A 12,671-nucleotide genomic window follows, 5' to 3' on the forward strand; every position below is an offset into this window, starting at 1 on the left:
CAACTCAGCACGAGGGAGCCATTGTGCAATTACTAAACGTTTATTGGCTGGTCATTTCCGAGTAGGGTCACTACACACGGTTAGTGATTGTTCCACAGAGCAATTCACTGAAACCGCCACTTAACATCTTCAACTGTCCACCCCCTCACAACATCCGATCTGAGGGAGTCTGTACACAAACGGCAAGTGGGGGCTCTGGATTATTCCTCTCCAGGCCCTCCCTTCCACAGATCTACTTCTTCTGGTTGCTCCATTTGGCCATCCTGTTGTTGACGGGAGTCTTCATGAAGCGGCTAGAGCTCATGTAGGCTGCGACCTTCTCCAGGGCCTGGGGGGGGGAGGGGGAGGAGAGAGCAGATGAAGAGCCCTGAGCAGAGGGGAGACCGTCTACTTCCCAAACCACCTCACAACACAGCCTCAACCCCCTGAAACATGAACATGACGCCTCTTCTGGGCCACACCAAAGGGGGTCCCCCACATCCCCCGGTCAGGAGTCTGATCAGTGTGATGTCTAGCAAGTCCCTGAGGAACCAGTTATACCTGCTGGCATGGTGGGATGTTTTCTGCCCTACTTCCTTTGTGCTGCTCAAGGAGTGGCCTCACCCCCAGCTAGCTAGGGTTTCCCCCAGCACTGAATAGTGGTGATCCCCTGAGTGCAAAGTTGGCTCCTGTACCTCCTCCCTACAGTCCCCAGGGCAGGAGTGGCCAGAGCACATCCCCAGTTGTAATATAATCCTTTAGGGACTGTTGCCTCCTGCCACAGGTTAGAGCAGCCCCGTTGCTGCTCTCTGCTCTGGCCCAGGCCAAAGTTAGGAATCCATACCCAGCTCCTGGATACTACCTTGTACCTTGGCAGACTGGAGACTGGCCCATTGCCCCGATCCACATACAAGGACCCTCTCTTGCTTCACTGAAGCTATGGCAGGAGTCAGGCTGGGATAATATAGAAAACTACTCATGGCAAGTATGGCTTTTGCTTCCTTTCTGTCCCAGCACCTATTTCCACCCGGAACCAGTGCCTGCCACTTCAGCCATTTCCACAGCAGCTCACGGCCAACAACATACAGAGCAAGGACAAAGTAGAACAGGAGCAAGTGTGCTTTGGGAATCCCAAGAGACATTGCTTAGGAGGGCTCACAGGATAGGAGTGTCCCATCCCAGCTTGCCGGTGCCACCCGAAGAGTGTCTGCCAAGATCACCAAGCAAGCGGGGCACCAAGATGTGGCTACCTCTCCATTAGAGAAGGAGGTAGCCAGTCCCTCAGAGGCCAGCAGAGTGCCCATCAGATACATGGCCAAGGAGAGAGACGACTCTCTCTCAGAGGAAGGCCTCAGTCAGGGCTGAAGCAAATCTACAGGGCACTGGGAGGGGAAAAACCTGTGTGGTTACAGAGCAAAGAGGACTTCACTCCCTCCAGAGTTGTCTGCCCTACTGGTGCCAGAGGGGGGCAGTCTGACATCCCCATTACCACCAGAAGCACTAACAAGTACTTGTTAGAATAGCTCTGGCAGCTGCTGTATCTGTTAGCAAATGAAATTCTTTGCCTGTTGCCCAGTTCTCCGCAAAGGAGTTAATGTTTGCAGCTGGGCTGTCCCTGGATAACCAGAGCAGTGCATTACAGGAGTCAGGGCAAACCTCACCTCAAAGCGGTCAAGAAAATCCTTCAGGTTTTGGAACTGATCCAGGCACTTGGGCTCAAACATGCGGTTCTGGTCCAGGATGTCGTACATGACAAAGTCAACAAAAGTGATCTGGAGAGAGGAGAGAGAGAGAAGTGACACAGGGCAGTCGAGTCTGTTCCCATGCCCCTCTCCCAATCACACCCCCACCATGTACCTTCTCCCCAGCAAACCACTTCCTCTTCCCCAGGAACTGAGAAAACAGCTTCAGCTTCCCAGGCAACTACTCCAAGTAGCCAGGCTTCAGTTTCTCCTGCAGAGAGGAAGAGGGAAAGTTTTCAGAGACAGCTGTGGATTAGACCAAGGCAACCCTGTGCCCACCCAATGTACAGTAAATTCTTGTAGTGGGAAGGGCACCTGGAGTTTGCCATTGTCATAATAGGGATCTAAGGGGGAGCAGTATCATGTTTCAGGGCAGGTCACCTGTGAGGGCCAGGAAGGAATTCCCCCGGTACAGCATTATGCAAGTGACTCAGACCATTATTCACCTGCCCCTGAAGGATTAAGTATTGGGCCAGAAGCAGAATACCAGCTAAATGGACCCAATCTAGTATGGAAAATGCTGTGTGCGCCAATAGCATAGTATTGGAGTGGGATTTGTCCTGAAATCAACAAGGTCTTGTTGCAGCCCCCAGGACAGCATGGATGAACTCACAAAGTCAGGATTGTAGCAGATCATTACAAGGCTCATACAGAAATCCATGGCCTGGTTCTCCAGCATGTCCACTCGCAGCATCTCCTCCTCCGTCTCGCCACCTGGGAGACACAACAAATGTCAGAGTGCTCACCGGCAGCTACCCAGCCAAATCCCGGCCCCTTGATCATTAGTGAGGCCCAGACCTCCCCCCACCGATACTCACACAACTTGTGCTTGCGCGCGATGTACCGGAGGATGGCGTTGCTCTGCGTGAGATTGTTCTTGCCATCGATGAGGTAGGGCAGCTGGAAGGGCAGTCAGAGGCAAGGTTAGTAAGCAAACTCTTCCCACTTCTCCGACTCCCACACTCCCCCCCTCCCTGCTACTTCTGCACAAGAACCCCACCGATACCCCAGCATTGGTCCCCACCCAGAATCCATCTTAATCAGTGAAACTCCCAAACCCACCACACCCCAAGACAGGACCTGCCTGCCCACCCAGAGTAACTCTACATACATTTGGGAAATCCAGTCCCAGCTTCTCCTTCATACATTGGCTTTTGTCATAGTCCGGAGCTGGAAGGAGAACAGAGAGGGTAGATCCCAGGCCAATGCCAACACATCCACCTAATTCCTCCCCCTAGCATCTTGGGGCAGCATGGCACACACTTGTGGTGCAGATTCTCCATGGTGCTGACCAACATCAGCTCACTTAAGGCAGAGAACATACCAGGGGCTCAGCACCCTTGAAAATCAGGTCCTAAGTCAAAGAGGGCCTGAGCCGGAATCCTTCCAGGCCAGCTCTCTCCCAGTTAAGTAGCCATGTCTACACAAGAAGGCTGCTTTGGTTTAAATTAAGGTGAAATTTCTAACCTGGTGAAGGTTAAACTGGTGCAAAAAGCTGTGTGGCTCCCCTTTACTCTGGTTTTAAGTCATGCTAAAATGAAATACACCTAACTCTAAGCCTGGTCTGAACTGAAATAAAAAAGGTCTACACAGCCCTTCACACCAGTATAGCTAAGCCAGTTTAAAAAAAAACCTGCACCCTAAGTTAAAACAGGGGCAGCTTTCTTTAGAACAGGTGCAGTTTCAGGACCTGTTGTAATTTGAGTCGGCTGCCAATTAACTTGAGTCCACCCTGTTAAGTTATTGACAGAGTTGTAAATAATAAACTCAAAGTCCGCTGTCAGCCAATTCAACTTGCAGCGTGTCCAAAAACTCTGGCCTGGATAACACCAGAGAGCTGTAACCAGTGTGGAACTACACCTGCTGGGAATACAGGTTACAAGAGCCTACACCAGGTAAGAGGAAATAAGCCTTCTTGGTTTCTAGAGGGCAGCGTTGAGTACAAAACCTCTCAGCATACTGGGACTTTATTAGGCCAATAAGAGCAGTGATCCATGCACATTTACTGCCCCTCAGGTGAGATGGGGCAGTCCCATGAGCTCACCACAACCCTCTGCAACATGTTAGGGCACAATGCAGGGTGTTCTCAGTTGGTCTTCCTCTGCGGTTTCAGCTTGGCAGAATGTGGTGACAAGAGTTAGAATTTGGCCAGGGCATGAGAACACTAACAGTGTTTTCACACCAAGAGAAAGTGTCCTTACCACAAGTTAAAATCCTAATGACTACAGACATGGCAGTTGTAGTTTTAACGCAATCTGTTGACCAAAGACAAAGACTAGAGGGGAGTCTGGTGTTTAAGTCTACCTGCTACCTTACATTAGAACTACAACTGCCTTAACCAGGAAGTTAAGGTAACTAGAATTAGCCAGCCCAGGCAAACACATTTTGCAGGGTGACATACCCTAAATTACTACTGGTGCGCAGCAGAGGACTCAGGGGTAATGACCCAGCTTCACTGGTCAGCCTGGAGGTCAGCAGTACCAAGTTCTGTCCCACCCCTGAAGAGTGAACCAACCCCATGTCACTTCCCCTGATCCTACATGATCCCAACCTAAGATTGTATTGCTGCATGCAACAGATGCTAAACGGTAGCATGGACTACAGCTGACAGATGCTATTAGAGCTACATGCAATGAGGATGGCAGAATATATACACTGTGACAAAGTTCCTCCTCTATCTTGGTGAATCCTGCACTTATTGGTGGATTTTCTTGCCTCAGAGATTCACCATGGGGGTTGGGGAACAGCCCAGAGACCTTCCCCTCTAATAGAGCCCACAGTCCAGGTCAATTGGGAGGTTTGGGGGGGAACCTGGTCCCACCCTCTGCTCTGGGTTCCAGCCCAGGGCCCTGTGGACTGCAGCTGTCTCAAGTGCCTCCTGGAACAGCTGCACAACAGCTACAATTCCCTAGGCTACTTCCCTATAGCCTCCTCCCAACACCTTCTTTATCCTCACCACAAGACCTTCTTCATGTCTATTAATGCTTATATTCCTCCAGCAGCCCATCCTCTCACTCCCAGTTCCTTACACCCACACCACAAACTGAAGTGAGCTCCTTTTTAAACCCAGGTGCCCTGATTAGCCTGCTTTAATTGATTCTAGCAACTTCTTGATTGGCTGCAGGTGTTCTAATCAGCCTGTCTGCTTTAATTGTTTCCAGAAAGTTCCTGATTGTTCTGGAACCTTCCCTGTGACCTTACCCAGGGAAAAGAGACCTACTTAATCTGTGAATATATCTGCCTTCTATCGCTCTCCTGTAGCCATCTGGTCTGACCCTGTCACAACACCTAACCGTTTGGTGCAGGATAAAATGGGGGGCTTCTCCATGGTAGCAATAGCCTAAGCCACTGGTAACAAGTGTTTAGATGCTGAACTGCCTCACAAGAGCAGCAAAGATATTTAGGGAGGTCATCTGGAGCAATTCCCTTTATGCTGAAAACACTCAGGCACCAAAAGAATCTAGAGCACATGCCAGGGATGGAGGATTAAAAACCCAAGCTAACGAGCATGCAACTTTCTGGTGAGTTTGTTATGGGAAAATGTTCCTTGCAACAGGTAGTTTTCTAGCTGTCTTTAAAGACAGACTATTAGCACACTCACTAAATTAGATTCTAGAGAATCCAGTGCAGTGGGATTTGCTGAGAGCTAGGAGCAGGTGTTTGAGCAGACTGGTAAGACAGGACACAGTCCTGCAATGAATGAATGAAGAGTTAACTCTAAATTTCCTAGTGGCTAGGTCTAACAGCCAGACATTGGCAGATTAGCAGCCCTAGGCTGGCTCAGGCCTCATTGGCATGTTGGTTAATCCAGCTCTGACTGCATGGTTTGTCAGATACCAGTCCAACAGCCAAGGACTGTGGGATCCCTTCCCTACTTCCTTAGGGTAAACATTACCCCATCAAACACCAGGTCAGCATGCGGCAGCACGTGACCCTCTAGAATACATGGCACTCCACTGAAGGAGATTCATGCTAAGAATTTCTTGTAGGGACCAGGAAGCCCTTTGCTCCCTGGAGACTCAGACGGCACAGAGCTGTGACTAGTCCAAGTCAGCCAGGCAAGAGGCCCTCACAGCCACCAGCAGGCTCACTAGAACCTTTCGCCTGGCAAGGGAAAGGGGTGTCTCTGCAGAGCTGGGAGCAGAGCTCCTACACAAACGAGTCGTTCCTGGCTCCTCAGAACGCTTTCCACTCAATGAGCCGGGGAGGGCTAGCTTTGCTCCCTGCCTGCACCACTCACCTTCCCCACAGCTGTACATCTTGTCCTCGTACGCGGTGCCCGGGTATTCCAGCAGCAGTCGGATTGAGTGGGCAAGCTGCAGGGAGAAGACCAGAGCAATGTGAGAGCCTGCAAGTATTCGCGTTAGAGCAGGGGGATTCCAACCTAGGGCTACAGGAGTCAAGTTACCATCAGCTTTACCCAGAAGAGCCACAAGGGTGTGAACTCCTCATTTCATTTACTATAGTACTATATATTCATATTTAAACAGTATGGCAGGAAATATCTACAGCTTATATTATTCTCACAGCAAAATGACAGTGCAAGTATTAATTCAGCAACTACAATTGGTTAGCATAAGCATCCTGATTGGTTAATAATTAAAATACTAATTTAATTATTAACCAATGTGCTGCAAGAGCCACAGGAGACACGATAAAGAGTCACTGGCAGCCTGCAAGCCGGAGTGAGAGTCTTCCTGGTCTAATGTAATTCTTCAGCCTCAAGGGAGTTCACTGAACAAACTTCATCATCCCTCCTCCCCCACGCCCACCCCAAAAGCAGCCTGGAAATTCAACCCCAAGAGATTCCTTTGACGAAGGTCATGATTTGTCTTTCAGGAGCCGGGTCACTGTGGTTGCAGCAATGAAAGGGAGCAGTGACGTCTCCTCTTTCACCCATCAGTCCCCTCCCTGGTGACAGTCACTACAGCACTCATCCTCAAGTGCTTAGACATCTTAGCCCATACAAAAGGCAGGTCAGTCTCCTTTGCCCCACCCCTTCCATCACACACTTCATCTTTGCAGGTAGGGAAACTGAGGCACAGATTAAGATCTAGTTTCTACAGAATGGTTTCTAACTTGGGTGCCCAATGGGTATCACCTGAAGACCAGGCCCCAGCCAAATGAAGTACTCAAACAATGGAAATAACCCTGCATGAGGCCAACAATCCTGCCTGTGGACATATAGTCAGTGAGAGGAGCTGGATTAGAACTCACCACCACCAGAGCAGCACCTTGCCCCCAGAGGCCGGCAACTCCAGACTCACGTCAGCTCCCCCAAAACCGCTATGAGCTCCCCACCAAGGCAGGCTTGAACAAGTGCAGGCAGAGCAGTTTGGTGCCCAGTGCCAGCCAAACCTCAAAACCTACCACCCCCAGCTGCACACAGGGCTTGCAAGTGTAACCATTTTGCCATCCAGCCCTTCCCACATGGATACCGTGCAAGGCACGAGGGCTACAGTGCGCAGCACTATGTGCATGGGAGCAGGCGATGGCATGCTCAGGTGTAAGGCCGTTTCTGCTTTCCAGTGGCTTGGGACAGTTTGGGACCATCCCTGTTCTGCGTTTTCCCCTTGGAGTGGAAAGGGAAATAGATAATGGAGTGAGATTTCCCCCCCCCCCCACCTCCAATCTTGAGTCAGGGGCTTTGGCCCTCTACCTGCCCATGGCAACGCGAGGAGCCAGTGGGGTGCGCCGGGGCCAAATCGCTCGCTGCTGCCGGCATTGGGCTCCCCGCTAACCCCCCAGGCTGCCCTGGACCCTATGTCCCCCTGAAGCATGGGGGCCTCCCCAAAGCACGGTAAGCCCAAACATTGGTGGAGCCAGGCCCACGTTCCTAAATATTGATGGAGCACGGGCACCATGGGCCCATGTAACTCACCACCTATGAACACAGGCCACTTCCCCAACGCCTGTCCCATAGCCCCGGAGCCGCCTACAGATCCCTAGAGACCCCCTGGGCCAAAGCGCAGGAGCACCCTTATTTTGTTTTTCTGGGTGCTCTTCTACAGAGACTCTTGCAACAGCAGAGGGCTCTGTTGAAAACAATGCAGGAAAGCAGCAGGGGCCACGTGCTCCTTTTGCTGCAAGGAGGGGCAGGTGGGCTGTATGACATCATTAACAAGCAGGTTCCATCAATAGGGCCCAACCAAATTCATGGCCCATTTTGATCCATTTCACAGGCCTAGGATTTTTTAAAATGGCAAATTTAATGATTTCAACTATTTAAATCTGAAGTGTTGTAGGGGTCCTGACCCAACAAGGAGGGGTGTGTGTGTGTGTGTGTGTGAGAAAGTTAGAAGGTTAGTGTGTGTGTGTGTGGTGGTGGTGGGGGAGGGGGTTGTGGTACTTCTTCAGAGCCAGTCAGCAGCACAGAAGTGAGGCTGGCACAGTATGGTCTTGCCACCCTTACTTCTGCACTGCTGCTGGCGGGGAGCTGCCTTCAGAGCTGGTTGCCCGGCCACCAGCCACCACTTGCCAGCTGCCCACCTCTGAAGGCAGCCCAGAAGTGAGGGTGGCAGTATCACAAACCCCTCAAGCTACCTTGTGACCCCCTGCAGCCCCCTTTTGAGTCAGGGCCCCCCATTTGAGGAACGCCGGTGGCCCCCGTGAAATCAGTAGAGGTTAAAAGCACAGACAAGACCCGATTTCACAGTCAACGACACATTCTTCATGGCCATGAATTTGGTAGGGTCCCACTGTTAGAGCAAAGGTCAACTACTCGCCTATTATCCCAGCTGTTCCCCATGGCCATAGCCCCGTTTCCCGGATATATGTATAGCAAGACAATCAATCAAGGAAGTCGGACATATGCATCCTGAAGACCCCCAGAAGAATAATCAATCAAGGAAGTCCAACTGATGTATCCTATTTACCCCTAGAAAGGAAATTAAAAATTCCATAGGTTAGCAGAATGTATGCACGCTAAGTTGTTTGTTACTGGGTATAAAAAGGCCTGCTCTGCGCTTGTAGGGTGTGTCTCTCTCTCTGGCACTAGCCGAGGGGAGCACCCACTCATCTGACTGATCAATAAAGAACTTGAAGCCGTCTTCTAGACTCCCGTGCCTCCTTGGGGTAATTGGGCAGCTCCAGGGGGAAACGAGCCCATTTGGCTAACACCACCCACCCAGCGTCAGCAGCCTCCAGAGACATGACCCCACTCGGCTAGAGAGTCAGGCCCAGGGGGAAATGAAAATAGCAGCCCCCCCCTGCGCCTGGCGCTGCAGCTCGGACTCACCCCGCGGACGTCCCAGTACCCGAGAACCACCGGCATGGTGCGCTGCGCTGCTTTTCCTGCTGCTTTACGCGACTGCTCCAGCGGCTGCGTCTGTCGGGGAGTCGGGACTGGAGCGCGGTGGCTGCTTTATAACCTGCCCGGCAAGGGGCGCGGCTGCCGAGCACAACCCAATGGGGACGGGGTGTTAAAGGGGCCGCGCCGCCCAAACCCGTAGACACGCCCCCAGGGGTGTTTTATTTGAACGGGCGATTGCAGGGGAAGGAGGTTGTGGCTGCTCGGCTCTAGGCAAGGCCCCGATCCCTGCGCCACAGACTCCCAGCGGGGGGCGAACCCGCGGTGCTGCGGGGCAGAGGTTTGCACGGCGGACGCTGCAGCGCCGGGCACATGCACTCCTGAGAAGCGACCAAAAGCACAGCCCAGCCTGGTTGTGGGGTGTTGGCACTGCGGGGGGGGAAGGTGCCCGGGTAAAGCGGTTTCGCGTGCGAGGTGCTATTCACACGGGCCGGGCCCCGGATTCGTTCTAGCCCGGGTTTTGTTTTCAACCGGGCAGTGCCTCTTTAAATGAAGCACCGCCTGGCGGACTCCGGGGGGGAGCCTGTGCAGAGAGGGGGGACGAGGGACCCGCTGGAAAATGGCTAGAACCGCTCACGGGAGATATTGGTCTAAGCCAGGCCTGCACAACTCATAAAGCGGCGAGGGCCATATTACTCCAAAGAAAATAGCTGAGGGCCGAAACACCCCGGCCGTGCTGAAACAGGCCCCCCCCCCAGCGCCACCCAGCCCCGCCGAACCCCCCCCCCCCCCAGCACCACCCAGTCCTGCCGAACCCCGTGACCCCCTAGTCCCTCCCCAGCTCTGACCCCTAGCTCCGAGCCCAGCCCCTCTGAGCTAAGCACCCCTCGACCCCATCCCCCAGCAGCCCTGACCCCCAGCTCCGAGCACAGCCCCTCTGAGCCAGACACCCCCCCGACCCCATCCCCCCGCAGCCCTAACCCCTAGCTCTGAGCCCAGCCCCTGTGAGCTGAGCAGCCCCTGACCCCCAGCTCCGAGTCCAGCCCCTCTGAGCCGGACACCCCCCTGACCGCCAGCCCCCTCCCTCGCCCTGACCCCTAGCTCCGAACCCAGCCCCTCTGAGCTAAGCACCCCCCAACCCCATCCCCCAGCAGCCCTGACCCCCAGCTCCGAGCCCAACCCCTCTGAGCCAGACACCCCCCTGACCCCATCCCCCACCCCCAGCCCTGACCTCAGCTCCGAGCCCAGCCCCTCTGAGCTGGACATCCCCCTGACCCCAGCCCCCGTGAGCTGCGGCTCGAGCCCAGGCCGGGTGCCTCTCCCCTCGCTCAGACTTACTGGCTCTGCCTCGTGCCCAGCGCTTCCCGCCTCAGCCGCCCCGGAAGTGACGCTGGACGCCAGGCAGGAGGAGCGGGAGACGGAGACTCGTGGGTGGGGGGCGACCTCACAGCCCTGCGTGCCGCACTCTGACCGCCCTGACAGTCAGAAGCGTGGCTGCCGGGTTCGCCCCCTGCCCAGGGGTAGGGGAGGTCGGGGCCCCCTGCCCCGGCAGGGGGCGAACCCGGCAGCCGCGCTTCTGACTGTCAGGGCGGTCAGAGCGCGGCGCGCGGGGTTGTGAGGTCGGGCCCCCCGGGCAGGGGGTGAACCCGGAAACCGCCCCCCACCGCTTGCCCGCGGGCCGCACAGAAATGCCAGAGTTACAAAAGAGTAGCTAATAAGGCAAATCTTTAATCCACGTGAACAAAAAAAGGATTGTGTCTCTCTCTCAGTGTCAGTGTAGCTCCCTTCCACACTAGCCAGCCGCCTGCTTTGAAAAGGAAAAGCTGGAAAGCTGTAGAGGCCCTCCGTATCTCATCATTGATTATTACTGAAAAAGGGTTAGTAACTCAGGGCTCTTCACCCGTGGGGTGGGGGGCGGGAGAGGAAGTTCCTTATTCCAGTATGTTCCTGTTGTTACAAGCAGACTCCCAGTGGTAGAGTTTGCTTTAAGCGAAAAACTTCCTGCTGAGGACTTCTTCAACAGAAAAATGTCTTCAGTGTGACTGGCTGAAAATGGAGAAGAGCTATAAAGAACCCTCCTCCTCCTTTGATGAGCATTTTTTACTGAAAAAGCGGAAGTAGCTCAGGGCTCTGATGTGAATGAAGTAGGAACTTCACAGACACAGAGCAGTAGCGTTTGCTTTAAGCTCAAAGCTTCCTGTGAAAGCCTCTGAAAAAAATAATTTCTTTGGTGCAATTGGTTGAAAACCAACTATATTTGAAAATCAGCGGGTCCCTTGTAGAAAAGATGTTTCCTGAGTTACGGAAGATTTTTACCCTACTAGACTCTCTCTGTTCCATAGTCTCTAGAAACCACCAAGAAGAAACTCCATCAACTCAGAGACTCAGCGACAGTAAGAGGAACCGTCGGAGTTCATAGCCGGAGAAAGAAAACGGTATGTACTAATTTCCTTTTAGTGATGATTCCGTCTAGTGATATTTACATCCAAACTTGCATTTCACACCGCTGTGCCTAGCAGAATGGGACCATGGTCCAGGAGTACGCCTCCGAGGCACTGTGGTAATAAAAACTACATTACATGTACACCTGTTGTAATAACTGGGGCCAGACAGGCCTACCCCGACTGTGGGGAAATGGCAAAAATTGTATAAAATGTTCAAGTCACCTATAAAAAATACTAATGGGAAAAGGTACAAAAGGGAAACAGACGGATCGGGTTACTCAAAACAAACAGGCCTGCTGATCTAACTCTAGGATTGTGTTAAAATCACGACTGGTAAACAAGAGGTGTGTGTGGGATCAGAAATCAGTGGGGGAAGCTTTTCCACCCAGCCACAGTTTTCAGTTTGTTTTAGCTACAAATGAAGTGAGTTGTAAGTTCTTAGCGTTATTAACCTGGGAAGGGTTTAACTGTGATTTTGATAGCGTCTAATCAAACGAGATTTGTAAATCCTATAACTGTAGGATTCTGTTAAGATTGTGTTTGATAAACTGGAAGAGTGTGGGATCAGAAATCAATGGACCCAAATTGGTTAAGATTAATGTACGTACTCAGTAGCTGAAAAGTCTGGCAAACTAGCAATTGTTATCCAAGTGTGTTTGAATTTGTTTGGGTTGGGCATGCAAAGCCATCTGCTAATGGTCTTCTTTGAAAAATCTGAGGGTTTTATAATTTTGTTTGATAGTTATTACTGTTTTTTAAATCTTTTTACAAATGCTTTGTTTCTTTTGTGTATCTTAAGGTTTGTAGTTTCTCTAACTGGTAATAACTTTGAACCATCAACATAAAGGCATTTTTAAGCAAAATGCAAAAGCGATAAGATAAAGTGTTTTAAATTGTTAAAGGTTAAGTTGCTAAAGCAAACTTCTGCTCAGACAACCTCACGAGTAACTCTTCTTTAACTGAATGCCAACTTAATTCAAGGCTGCTACTGCATTGACTGTAAATTGAGATTCAAACCATTGGAAACGGTTGTTGCAGCCCAAAAGATTTTTGTGATTGGAAAAACAAAACGTGTTGGTGGTTGTTCTTGTGTATGTGAATTGGCGCAGTTCTGGTGATTCGGCTTAGATCTCTGGGAGCGGCGACATTGCCTCGGTAGCCGTGAAATGTTGGTGGGCAAGGTCTGCCATAGACTAAAATGCTGGTGGATTTTAACTACCTTTGGGTGTAGCAAATGGCTTATGGATGCACATGTGG

General features: G+C 51.9%; 1 protein-coding gene and 1 pseudogene across 1 annotated transcript in view; one reads left to right on the forward strand and one right to left on the reverse strand.

Annotated features, from left to right (window-relative positions):
* LOC128836860 (zinc finger protein 585A-like) overlaps positions 1 to 12,671 on the forward strand; it is a 133,681-nt gene that overhangs the window by 102,075 nt on the left and 18,935 nt on the right. The gene's annotated exons all lie outside the window — the stretch shown is intronic.
* Positions 52 to 9,009, reverse strand: LOC128836915 (glutathione S-transferase Mu 1-like; annotated as a pseudogene).

Source organism: Malaclemys terrapin, chromosome 4, assembly GCF_027887155.1.
Source record: "Malaclemys terrapin pileata isolate rMalTer1 chromosome 4, rMalTer1.hap1, whole genome shotgun sequence".
In the NCBI taxonomy this organism is placed as follows: domain Eukaryota; kingdom Metazoa; phylum Chordata; order Testudines; family Emydidae; genus Malaclemys; species Malaclemys terrapin.